At 42.0% G+C, this 12415-nt stretch overlaps 1 protein-coding gene and 1 pseudogene across 1 annotated transcript in view; both read right to left on the bottom strand.

The window, feature by feature from the left end:
- Nucleotides 1-12415, bottom strand: part of LOC123344891 (butyrophilin subfamily 3 member A2-like) — a 188937-nt gene that overhangs the window by 40649 nt on the left and 135873 nt on the right. The window lies entirely within an intron of this gene.
- LOC123344868 overlaps nucleotides 1-12415 on the bottom strand; it is a 70369-nt pseudogene that overhangs the window by 5006 nt on the left and 52948 nt on the right.

The following is a 12415-nucleotide window of genomic DNA, read 5'->3' as shown; positions in this document are numbered from 1 at the left end:
TGCGAAGAGCTACCTAAGGATCTCAAAACTGGGTGACTGGGCAACAAAATGGCAGATGAAATTTAATGTTGATAAATGCAAAGTAATGCACATTGGAAAGCATAATCTCAACTATACATATAAAATGATGGGGTCTAAATGAGCTGTTACCACTCAAGAAAGAGATCTTGGAGTCATTGCGGATAGTTCTCTGAAAACAGCCACTCAATGTGCAGTGGCAGTCGAAAAAGCGAACAGAATGTTGGGAATAATTAAGAAAGGGACAGATAATAGACTGAAAATATCATATTGCCTCTATATAAATCCATGGTATGCCCACATCTTGAATACTGCGTGCAGATGAGATCACACCATCTCAAAAAAGATGTATTGGAATTGGAAAAGGTTCAGGAAAGGGAAATAAAAATTATTAGGAGTATGGAACAGTTTCTGTATGTGGAGAGATTAATAAGACTGGGACTTTTCAGCTTGGAAAAGAGACGGCTAAGGGGAGATATGATTGAGGTTTATAAAATTATGACTGGTGTAGAGAAAGTAGATAAGTGTTGTTTACTATTTCTCATAACACAAGAACTAGGAGTCACCAAATGAAATTAATAGGCAACAGGTTTAAAACAAATAAAAGGAAGTATTTCTTCAAACAACGCACAGTCAACCTGTGGAACTCCTTGTCAGAAGATGTTGTGAAGGCCAAGACCATAACAGGGTTGAAAAAAGAACTAGATAAATTCATGGAGGATAGGTCCATCAATGGCTGTTAGCCAGGATGGGCAGGGATGGTGTCCTTAGCCTCTGTTTGACAGAAGCTGGGAATGAGCAACAGAGGATGGATCACTTGATGATTCCCTGTTCTGTTCATTCCCCCTGGGGCACCTGGCACTGCCCAATGTCAGAAGACAGGATACTGGGCTAGATGGACCTTTGGTCTGACCCAATATGGCCATTCTTATGTTAACCTTAATTTGGTCCCTTTGTGCATATGCCTTATGACACAATCTTTAATTAAATGATCACATGCTATTTCCCCCTCCCCCACATCAGAACTCTTGCCTCATTCAGTGCACTGGAGGCACCTGCTCTGGGGATGAACCTGGGTTGTGCAGTGAAGGAGGGTGTTGCTTGTAGGACCCGGGCCTCATTTCTTTCAAAAGTTGGAAAGTATGGAAAGAATGAGGCAGGGAATTCCAGGAAGAGAAAGGAAGGTCTCATGGGTATGGCAGTTCAGTAGCCCTTTTGGAGACAAGGAGAAATAGTATGTGATCATGGCATTAGAAACTGTATCATAGTGCATAAAAAAGGGGGTCCAAATTTAGAACACACAGGGGACCTGAATTCTGGTATTTCCTAACTTTTGAATCCAATTTTCATTGAAGGTATTTTGTATGTGCGCACATGGCTGAGCATGTTGTGCAAGCAGAGCAAGAACTGACAAATACAATAAAATATGGGTAATTCCTCTGTTTTGCCTAAAATCAACAAGAGTATTTGCATATAAAAAAATATTTTAAGCAATAACTGACTGCCCAGGAGGGGTAAACCTCTGTTCTTTTGTCTTTCAAATAATCAAAAAAACCCAACAAAAAAACGGATGCCAGCTGAACAGCATTCAACGTACCATGCATTTACTAGCACAATAGGAATTATGTTCTGTGTTTTATGTCCTGTCTTGTGGTGTTTGCTTCGTGGCCAAAATTGTTGTGTTTAATATTTTCATAAAATAGTCTAGTTCAAAATTAATTAAAAGGGTTAAATAAAAAAGCAAATACTTGTTTTATTCAACTTGAAATACGAAGTGTTTGAATAAATTAAAAAAATGTAATATACTAAAGTCTAATACATTTGATTTAAAAAAAAAGAAAAAAAAAGAAAAAACCTTCATTGGCCAAATCTTTTAATTAAAAAATTGTTGTTAAAATTTGCGCACCAGCAGTCTTTGGAAGCAAGGACATGAAAGGTTAACCCACTCCCCATATAGCACATGGGATCCTTCTGGCTACCTCAAATTTCTAGCCAGAGGGCTGAAAAAAAAAAGGAAAGCTATTAAACACCAAAGGTTGTACTGAGTAGACTCCTCAAAAGTGGATGTGCTTGTCCTGGCTTGTTGCTCCAAAGCTCTGTAATGAAGTTATTTTACTGACAAAATATATGTGGCATACATTAAATAATAAAACTAATGTACTGCATAATGGCAATGTGTATGTGTTCATTGATTAAAAAAATGTATAAGTAAAAAATAAAAAAGTTTCCTTTGTAGGTTAAAAAAGCCCAAAATCCCCAAAACAAATTAACTAAAAAAAAAAAATTAGCTAGCAAGCTCAGCCCAAAAATAAAATGCTGGCCCTGTTCAAGGACACTGCTCACAGCTAAGACTTGGCTGACAATCAAGAAAAGGGGGGGCCTGAATGTACCCAAGCAGCTATAAGATTTGCAAAACACTGCCAGGCATTAATGAAATGTGTCAGGTTTCTTTTCTCACAGGTAAAAAAGTGCTATCAAAAAACCCTAGCAGCCCTGCCACTCCTTGGAACCAAAAAATTAAATCTATGTAAAGGTCTATCAGCAAAAAACTGCCCTCGCTCCACGTTGGAAGGGCCCTTTCCAAGTCCTGTTAACCACCAACACTGCCATAAAGTGCCAAGGACTACCTGCCTGGACCCATGCTTGTCACTGAAAAAAAAAAAAAAAAAAAAAAAAGACCCCCCACTTCAAAAAAAATGCTCCTACTACTAATTAGCCTATTTCTCCTTCTAGCTCTGCTGTGCCTTCTAAACAGGAAAAAAAAAAAACCAACAAGGTAAAGTGCTAGTAACCTCTCCCTTGTCCACTGACAAACCTACTGTGCCTTTAAATTTTTCTAAAAAAGCAAAACCATTACAGGCTGATGTGCTGGTAACCTCACCCCTCTATGATGCTAAACCACAACTGTTTCAAAAACAAACAAAAAAACCACAACTCACTCCATTAAAAACCACCAAAGTCCAAAAATTCCTGCCTACAAAAAACATTAAAAACTAACCCTAATAAAAAAAACAAAAAAGTATACACTGTCAAAAAAAACCTTATGGAACCCATGCTTAAAAATGTGGTATTAATTGAATTTGGGGGTTTATTCTACAGGCTGCGCCCTGTGGTTTAAATAAGTCCTTCAGCACGTATTGCTCTCCTTAGTTAAATTTTAAACAACAAGTACCAAAGGAACCTTGTTGCCACTGTCCCTGCCATCTCCTCCATTACACTATTACCCCTGTAATGCATCCAAATACAAACGATGCCAAATATTCAATATAAAACCAATAGCCAAGGCCTTCACACTTTAGTAATTTATTTAAATATTGTTTAAAAAAAATTTAAGGTTCAAAATATCCCATATAAGCAAACAATTAAGTTAAAAAATAATAAAAAAATAAGTATATAATATCACTACAAATAAACCCCAAAATTTGTAATTAAAATTAATAAAATCTATAGTAAAATAAATATGATGGCTGTCTCTAAAGTTTGCAATGTGTTAAATTAAAAAGGCCCTTATTGTTATTTGGTCACCCAATTAGTAAATAATTAAACAAATACCCAAAAAGTTTGTTCTGCCACCACAAATTTTACCTGTATTAAAATTATTCCAGTGACTGATAATGTAACTCTATTGCAATATACCCCCCCTCTTATACATTAATATTAATGCCCCTAAAAGTATATAAAGGTGTACAATCAACAAATGTAATATAGTACTACACCAAAAAATGTATTAAAATATCAATAAACTGTAATTAATACTACACTAAAACCTGTCAAGTTTACATTGCCCTTATCCAGTTTCCAAATCACCTCTACATACCCAAGTTGCTCACATAAAGCTGCCATTAAATTAGCACAACAAACAGCCTGGGTTAGTTCCTCTTTTAAAAAAAAAAGGGGGAGAGGGGACATGTAAACAAATCTCTATGAAATGGGGCCAATAGTGCAGCAGCAATTTAAAATATTTTTAAAAGCAAAAAACAAAAAAAAATTGGGGCAACTAGCAAAGGCCACTGGTCTTATTACTGGAGCACAGCTGACCTAGGTGCAAGCTGAAGTTGGTAAATTACATGTTATTTTTACTCTTAGTTAATAACCAAAAGTTATTAACAAAAATGTATTAAAAATCACTAAGCGTAAAAAAAAATTGCAGTGAAATTTGGCATGTTCAAAATTCAAAATTTCCTAAATGACCAGCTAATGACCATTTGGAGTAATCTCGAGCACGAGGCATAGCCTACTGCCCTTACAAATACCTCAAAAATGCCATCTAATGTGTAGCCATAAAAACATACTTACAATTTTTCAAAATAAAGTTGTATATACTCACAGTGCTCCTCCCAAGCATATAGGAGGCGTATGGGCTCCCACATACCGAACCCTGCCGGGTCCATGGGGAGGATGCATATGGGACTGAATTAGTCACCATAATATCTAAAAAATTAAACCACCTGGTATGCTTAGCCAATTTGTTGTTAGTGCTCCTGGAATAACACCCAACATTTAAATAAAAGTCAATAAACATTCTGGCCATTAAAACCTCCACAGCTTCAATGTATACGTAATCTGAAGCTAAAAAAAGTTTTCACTGTTCATAACAATATTTGTTAAAAAAAACAAAAAAAACCCTATCCTAACAGAACACCTACTTTTTCAAGCTAATAATAGCTATGTGTATGTTAAAACCATCATGTTGCAACATATACATTTTAATCTCACTTCTGCTGCAGGCAATCATATTATTTACTGGCCTGCAAATAAAATCTTACTAGTAGCCCTTAGGTTTCAAATACCCTTTAATTGAACTAGTTTAGTGCCTAATCAATTTCAAAATTTGCATTCACTGTTACCAAATGTTCAAAAAAGTCTCTAAATTACAAAAGCAAATTCATATGCTTCAAAATATTTATCAAGTAAAAAAAATGCCTTTCATACAGCTTATTAAGTGTCTACTTTATGTACGAAGTATAAAGTATTGTGCTTTGTAACTAAAACTGTACAACAACCCCATCATATTATTACTGTAAAAAAGTTATTGCTTTTTTCGTTATTTGGTTTTAAATTATGTTATTATTATTGTAAAAAACATAATAGTAATACCTTTTATGCCCATGTTAATGCATTGTCATTGCATTCAATCAAAACCCCTAAGGTTAAAGCATTTAATCTAAAATCCAAAGCTTAATGCAAATGAAGGTTTAAAAATGTTAGTTGTACTAGAAGTACAAAAGGGGTGTATGTGGAAGTAGAGCAAGAACTGACAGGGATTTGAAGGGGATTTCAATGAAAACAGTCACCTCTGTGAGCAAGAGTCAGGCTAGCTGTTAGCCTAATAATGCGAGATTTGTAGAAGCAAGGATTGTGTGAGGCGAATGGGAAAGAACTGTGTGAGAAGTTGTTGAGACCTTGTGCCAATAAGTATAAAATGTAGACTAAAGTCTAAATAAATGTAAAAAATAAAATATCAGAATGACCTATGTATAAACAAAATGCAGCTGTTGCTCATTATTGTATGTAACAAAATGCGTAAATGCTGCTGTAATTGTTTACCTATAAAAAGACCTGCCAAAAAAAAACCAAACCCTGTGTCCTAGTGCAGTCTCCCCCTCTATGCAATTGCTTAAAAATAAAATATCTGACTTTGCTGCACCCAACAAAAAAGTAAAAACTTTGTTTTTCTCTGACAATGTGTATGAATAGTGGGTTTGTCTGTTTATATTTTAATTCTGGTTGTCCTTATGCAGTGTCTTCATGCTGTTGGATAACCGGGCTTCTGAACCTATCATCCAACCCAGGAGCCAACTCAGGGGAAAGTGCCTCCTTCTTTTCATGAAATTAATGCTACAGTTAAAACATATAGGAAGAGAAATTGTAGGTAATCATTATATTTCCCAACAGAAATCTTATATTTAAGTAAAATTAAAACTTTTGTAACAGCAAGAAACTTCCATAGTAAAAGAAAATCTGATGATTTAAGAGTGGAAATAAATAATGAATGGAGGGCAAATATTAAAATACTCTTCACTTCAGCTGGGATAGGAGCTGATCTGCTAAATGGGTATGTAGGAACTGATCCAAATCCTATTAACGTCTTTAATGGGCTTTGGATCAGGCCCACAACATTTTGTAGTTATGGCAACACCCTTCCCTGTGTGAAGTTTGCTAGAGGGTGAGAAACCAAATTTCATATTAAAAACTTGGACCTTGTAGTGAGTGACATGCTCACATGACTGTTCCCAGGGCTCCAGACTTTCTTGGCCCTGCCTTGCTTCTGACCCTTCATGAGCCAGAGTCTCAACAGTCACAAATTTCCTCCACGTTGAAGAGATCACAGCACATCACATCTCCCTCTCCACAGTCACTGGGGCAAGAAGCCTAGTCCTTGATCCACCAGACCACCGGGAGGTGGAAAGTCCAACCAATCAGTAGGACCCCCAATAAACCTTAACACTGCCCTGTGGTGACTGTATGAGAAAAAGAAATCGAATTTCAACTTAAACATACATTTATAAAAAGAGATGTAAATAAAAGACCAGTTTATTCTTATATGGGATTTCAAATACCAACCATCTTGTTTTTTATTACAATCATACCCATAGAGCATTTCTAGGCAGAAATACATTTGGATTTCTTTTAAATTTAACCTTAATTCTAATTTCCTGTGTCAAAACTGCTTGTTTCTGGGATAATTACTGTATCCCTGGAATGTATTTTAACCTAAATTGTGTTCTGAACCTTAACTTAATGTAGTTTTTGGTGAGGAAATATTTTAACTTTTGTATTATTTAGCAACCTAGATTTTATTTCTTCTCCCCGCTCCCCAGTTTGGGATATCAGTGTTTGGTTTTGGTGGTAACTCACCTGATATATAAAAAGTTGAGGGTTCCTTTTCTAGGCTGAAGTAAGCGTTCCTTATAGAACAGGATAAATTCTGGTTTGAATTTTCTGTTATAATGATCGAACTTTTTATTTCAAAGAGCCCACGTCCATCTTTGGATTTTGTTTTAGTAGAGGAAGATAAAAGCTGCCCACTGCGATCTCGCCACAGCACCTCGGGCTCTGGGTACCATCCAGCCAACTGACACACCATTCGGATCCCTCCATCCTGATAACCCTCAACAGAGATTTGAGGTGCAGAGCCTGAAGCTAGAGTAAAATTAATCAGTGTTAATGATATATACATATACAGCCTAGCATATAAAAGTTTTCATTTTCAATAAATTGATTGAATACACTTTATGACGGATATTCGTAGAAACAGGAAACTTGACTTTAATGAGACTTAAGTACTTGTTAAGCATTTTGCAGTCCTGCAGCCTCAGAGATGGAAGTGAAAGTCTTACAGAGCATGGGAATGTGTAATCAGCAGCTTAGTAGGTGATGTGAAGTGGGCAAGGATTGCAAAAGAATTTCCCTTAGATTTCTGATTTCTAGGCTTTGAAGGTTTTTTGTTCACAGATTTAATAGATTTTTAAGACGAGAGGACCACTGTGATCATCCAGTCTGACCTCCTGGATCACACAGGCCATATGTCTTCCATGAATTAATTCAAGTCCAAAAGCTGTGGCTGACCTCGCACACCCCTTTTCACCAGAGGTGTTCAAGCTGGTGCAGTGGGTCCTGGTGCAACTGTAACTCTCACTGAACAAAGGTTTTGTTTTGATTGTAATTGAGGAGAGGAAAATGTGTTTTTTTTTCCACTACTGTCCCACATGAGATCAACTTATACCTGCAGTGAAGAGTGGCATTGAGTATTTAACCTCTAACTTAGCATGAACAGATAAAGTGAAGGATTATGACACAGAAAAATCTTGCCTCTCTCTCCCTTTCCCAATGACTGTTCTATTGTGTACAAATACTTAAATAGTCACTGGGCCAGAGAGACAGGCTCCATTGCCCAGAGGTTAGTGCACCCCCCTGGAAGGTGGGAAACCCTGGGTCCAGTCCCCCTGCTCCAGTCACTCTTTCATTATTTATCCAACATGGAACAACTTCAACAGCAGAGACTGAGGGAGCCTCACATTAGAATTTCCCATGTTTCAAGGCACAAACACCGGCACGGTTGATAGGGGAAACGTGGAAGTGAAAGGGGATTTACGGGTAACAAAATGCAAAATGATAAACCCTAAGGCCCAACTCCACAAAGAGAATTGGTGTTGCAACACCAAGCACCAAATGGCCTAACTTTTAAGACGCTTAGAAAACCACTGGAATCCACAAAGCCTGAGTTAGGGGAGAGATCAGTGTCTGAGAATGGGATCCACAAAATCCAGATCTGGGGAGGAAGCTGCCTAAAAGAACCCAGAACAGATGTTGATAAGAGAGGTGTATCCTAGTGGTCCACTGTGCCAGATTTCAGAGCCTGAACCCAGGCTGGATTGAGGCCCCTATCTCTGCTTGTGACTCACAGCCTAGCACACTCTTCTGGAGTCAGTCACCTAAGCCACTTTTTACAATCTGCACTGGTGCTGGTACCTCCCATAGAATGTTCGTTCCAGTTTTTAGAGCACTTGCTGAAGATATGGGAGTCCCCTGATTCAATTACTCCCTGTGCTTAATGGGGTGGGGGGAAGGATGTGAACAGGGGTCTCATACTGCCCATGAGTGTGCTCTGACCCTGGGCTCTGGGATATTCTGATGTGGGGCTCTTTCATTCTCTCCTGCTGAAGCTGTTTCACTTAGGCCTGGTCTACACTAGGACTTTAATTCGAATTTAGCAGCGTTAATTCGAACTAACCGCTCAACCATCCACACCAGGAAGCCATTTAATTCGAACTAGAGGGCTCTTTAGTTCGAATTTGGTACTCCACCCCGGCAGGTGGAGTAACGCTAAATTCGACATGGCTAGCTCGAATTAGGCTTGGTGTGGATGCTAATCGAACTTAGCAGCTCCGGGAGCTATCCCACAGTGCACCACTCTGTTGACGCTCTGGACAGCAGTCCGAGCTTGGATTCTCTGGCCAGCCACACAGGAAATGACCCGCGAAAATTTGAATTCATTTTCCTGTCTGGGCGGTTTGAATCTGACGTCCTGGTTGCACATCGGGGCGAGCTCCGCAGCACCTGCAACGATGCAGAGCTCTCCAGCAGAGGAGTCCGGGCAATCCCAGAATAGAAAGAGGTCCCCAGCATGGACTGACCGGGAAGTCCAGGATCTGATCGCTGTGTGGGGCGAGGAGTCTGTGCTCTCGGAGCTGCGCTCCAGCAAGCGGAACGCGAAGACCTTCGAGAAGGTCTCTAAAGCCATGAAAGACAAAGGATACAGCCGGGATGCGATGCAGTGCCGCGTGAAAGTGAAGGACCTAAGACAAGGGTATCAAAAAGTCAGAGCGGCAAACGGACGCTCCGGAGCCCAGCCCCAGACATGCCGCTTCTACGAGGCACTGCATGCCATTCTAGGTGGGTCTGCCACCAGTGCCCCACCACTGACGGTGGACTCCGAGGACGGAATAGTGTACCGGGACAGTTCCCCCTCCCTGTTCGCCGATGGGGAAGATGAGGAAGGGTCTTTTGAGGACGGCGCAGGCGACATCGAACCCACTCCCGCTTTCCCTGACAGCCAGGATCTCTTCATCACCCTCACAGAGATCCCCTACCAACCGTCCCCGCCCGTTAACCCAGACTCGGAATCAGGGGAAGGATCAGGCGGTAAGTGCTACAAACAGGGAAACATTTATTTTTTTAAGAAACAGGGATATATATAAAAAATAGAAATACTATATAACAATTTTTAAATATGAAACTATACAAACAGCAGGTCTACACATACAGCAATGGAGCAATAGTCCTCTGGGGATAGTTCAAAAAAGCTCTCAGAGAGCAGCTGGAAAAGCCTCAGCAAGAGGTTTCTTGGGAGAGGTGCTTTATTGGGTGCTCCGTTGAAGCACACTCTTCCGCGCCAGGCCATCCTCAGGTACAGGGGGACCATCGCCTCTACGAGCATGGCAGCGTATGGTCCTGGTCTGTGCAGGGCTTCTGTTAGCATCCGCTCTCTCTGTGTGCGCCTGACACGCCTCAGGGTGATGTCGTTGTGGAAGTGCTGCATCTAATTAGTGGAATTAGTGTACTGTTACTATTGTGCATGGTAGACTTTTACTTTGCATAAGAATGATCCTCGCTTAACAGAGTTTTACTTTGCATAAGAATGACCCTTGCTTAACAGAGTTTTACTTTGCATAAGAATGACCCTCGCTTAACAGCCACGTGTTGCAGGCCACAGAGAAAACGCATACAGGGGTCTTTCCCGTTCACTGGCGGGAGGTGCCGCATAACGCTCATCTTTTCTGCTTTGCACATTGCCTCCAGCAGGAGAGCACAGCTAAGCACTAACTGATAAGCACTCTGTACTGTAAGGCTTACCAGGACTTTGTGCAAGAGGGATGCAGCTGTCTCTCCTCGCTTGTGCGCTATCCAGTGCAATCGCGCCGCCAATGAGAGCGTATTCCGAAATCTCGGACTAGTTCTGAGATCTCCTGAGACTTGGTTCCCTGTTTGGTCTTCTTAACTGAAACTGACTAGACTGTGTTTACTGTTGGCAAACATGTATTTGTTCAAGGAAATCACCTACTTTTTCGCATCACACAGCTTCGGCTCCTTCCCGGACTGCCCCGCCATCCCCCTCGCAGAGGCTGGCTCAGATTAGACGCCAAAAGAAAAAGACAAGGGACGACATGTTCCAGGAACTGATGGCCAGCTCCAGAGCGGAGGCGGCAGAGCAGAGACAGTCGAGGGAGAGCCTGTGTCAGCAGCATCGCACACACATGGAACGGGAGGATAGGTGGCGGCAGGAAGACCAGCAGGCGACTCAAACGCTGCTTGGTCTAATGAGGGAGCAAACGGACACGCTCCGGCGCCTTGTAGATGTTCTGCAAGACCGCAGTCAGGAGGAGAGAGCCCCCCTGCAGTGCATCTGCAACCGCCCTCCAACGCCAAGAAGTCCTGTCCCCCCCTCACCCAAAGTGACAAGACGGAGGGGCGGTAGGGGCCGTGAGAACTGTCCCTGCACCGCAGCACACCGATAATGTTCGAGACAACTGTCGCGCTGTAAATTTGTACAAGCTCTTTCCTTAAAGCATCAACCAGTCCCAACTCCAAGTTCAAACCCCCCACTGTGTACTACATTATTAAAAGCGGTTTTGTGTTACTGACTGTTTCCGTCACGTTTCTGGTGTCAGAAGACTTTCTGTTGTTCTGTAGGGGGGGGGGGGTTGTAATTTCACTGCATAGCCCACAGTGCCATGCTACAGACTTGGCTGCAGGGTCAACTGCAGGGCACACACAGACTGCAGTCACTAGGCACCAGGGACAGTCTGTGTGGTGTATGCTGCCCCGGGTCTTTCCTTTATGTGTATGCTTGTGCAGGGTCCTGGTGCCTGACATCCCAGAATGTAAAGGCAGGCTTCCCTTCACATGCACTTGGACCGTAGTCACGATCCTCCCCGGTGCCCTGAGCCCCCAAAAGAGACCTCATCCAGGGGCAGATACTCACCCTTCCCCCACACCCCTCACCCCTTCCAACGCCCAAACCCACAGCCGTCATGTTAACCCCGATCCAAAGATGGCACCCCTCGCCCCTTCCTGCAAACCCACCCATCAGTGCACACCTTAATCAGCACAGAGTGCTTCCATGTTTCAACGAAGAAAGAGAAATGCAAAGTCAACGAAAGATTTATTATTAATTATTAAAACATGTCCTTAGTTTTAAAACGTCCTTCGGAAGTGGGGGAAACTTGGTTTATGATCAGGCTCTCTTAAAATCAAGTGGACAGTCACAGGTTACCCTGCTCTGCGAGGAAACTCGCTTTCAAAGCCTCCCTGATGCATATCGCTTCCCGCTGGGATATTCTCTCAGCACGGGTGTCTGGCTGATCGTAAACAGCAGCCAGGCGATTTGCCTCAACCTCCCAAGCGGCCAAAAAGGTCTCGCCCTTGCTCTCACAGAGATTGTGGAGCACACAGCAAGCAGCAATAACTACGGGGATATTCTTTTCGCTGATGTCCGAGCGAGTCAGTAAGGTCCGCCATCTCCCCTTGAGACGTCCGAAAGCACACTCCACCACCATTCTGCACTTGCTCAGCCGGTAGTTGAAGAGTTCCTTTTCACTGTCCAAGGCGCCTGTATAGGGCTTCATGAGCCAGGGCATTAGCGGGTAGGCCGGGTCCCTGAGGATCACTGTAGGCATCTGCACATCCCCAACCATTATTTTGTGGTCCGGGAAGAAAGTGCCTGCCTGGAGGCGTCTAAACAGACCAGAGTTCCTGAACACACGCGCTTCATGAACCTTGCCCGCCCACCCGACGTTGATGTTGGTAAAACGTCCCCTATGGTCCACCACAGCTTGCAGCACCATTGAAAAGTAGCCCTTTCAGTTAATGTACTCGCTGGCCTGGTGGGCTGGTG

This window comes from Mauremys mutica, chromosome 12, assembly GCF_020497125.1.
Source record: "Mauremys mutica isolate MM-2020 ecotype Southern chromosome 12, ASM2049712v1, whole genome shotgun sequence".
Classification (NCBI taxonomy): domain Eukaryota; kingdom Metazoa; phylum Chordata; order Testudines; family Geoemydidae; genus Mauremys; species Mauremys mutica.
This window is presented reverse-complemented; position numbering and strand designations above follow the sequence as displayed.